This window comes from Atta colombica, unplaced genomic scaffold, assembly GCF_001594045.1.
Source record: "Atta colombica isolate Treedump-2 unplaced genomic scaffold, Acol1.0 scaffold125, whole genome shotgun sequence".
NCBI lineage: Eukaryota > Metazoa > Arthropoda > Insecta > Hymenoptera > Formicidae > Atta > Atta colombica.
In genome coordinates this window covers 4,169,811-4,170,702 of record NW_017259212.1, presented here as the reverse complement: position 1 = coordinate 4,170,702, position 892 = coordinate 4,169,811, and positions in this window count along the sequence as shown.

Sequence of the window (892 nt, the reverse complement as noted above, 5' to 3'; positions counted from 1 at the left end):
TATATATTTATATATGTATTATTATTTCAATTGTTTGTATATTATATTAGATGTAGTAAAAAGAAATCCATTATTTTTACAATTTGAAATTGAATAATGAAAAATAATGGATTTCTTTTTACTACATCTAATATATGCACATTTCTGGGGAAGCAAAATTATTTTTGTATACCTCTATCAAATGAGTCATGAATTTATTCGAAAAGGGGAATTGAGTGTATAATGGTTAGAGTGAATGGATCTTAGTTTTTGAGAAAATTGTGAGTTAAAGTTAGAAATCTGAACTACGATAAATATTAGAACCTTGCAACGATAAGCAGGAAGATTGCTTGGCTGAGACTTAAGAATGCTGAGGCGCGCGTATCATTTTTCATCCATAATTATCACGGTCGATGTTGTTTGTATTCCTTTGTAGTATCAACTTTTTTTTAACTATTATATTGTACAATTTAATAAATTTTCATTTTTTAGAGCAAAAATGTACAATATTTATACAGGGTATTCTGTAAGTTTTTGCCAAGCTTTTGTATAGATAGAGTCCTCGAACTAAGTCCTCTAAAGGTTCTCTATCTATCTAAAAGTTCTCTGTCATTTTGCAATTTTCGCAATAATTAACGAGATATTAATTACTAAAAATTGCCGAATATTGATCTTCAATAATTTTTTAAAATTGTAGGAAAGAAATATCATTTATTTTCTTCTCATAGAATTTTAAGAATTTTTTCAGAATTTTTTATGAACTTTTTAGTACTGCATTTTTTATTTTTATCAATATGAGGAAATACAGTATTAAAAAATTCTGAAAAAATTCTCAAAACCTTATGAGAACTTTATGAGAAATTGTTAACTATTGCGAAAATTGTAAAATGTATATATACATATATATATATAT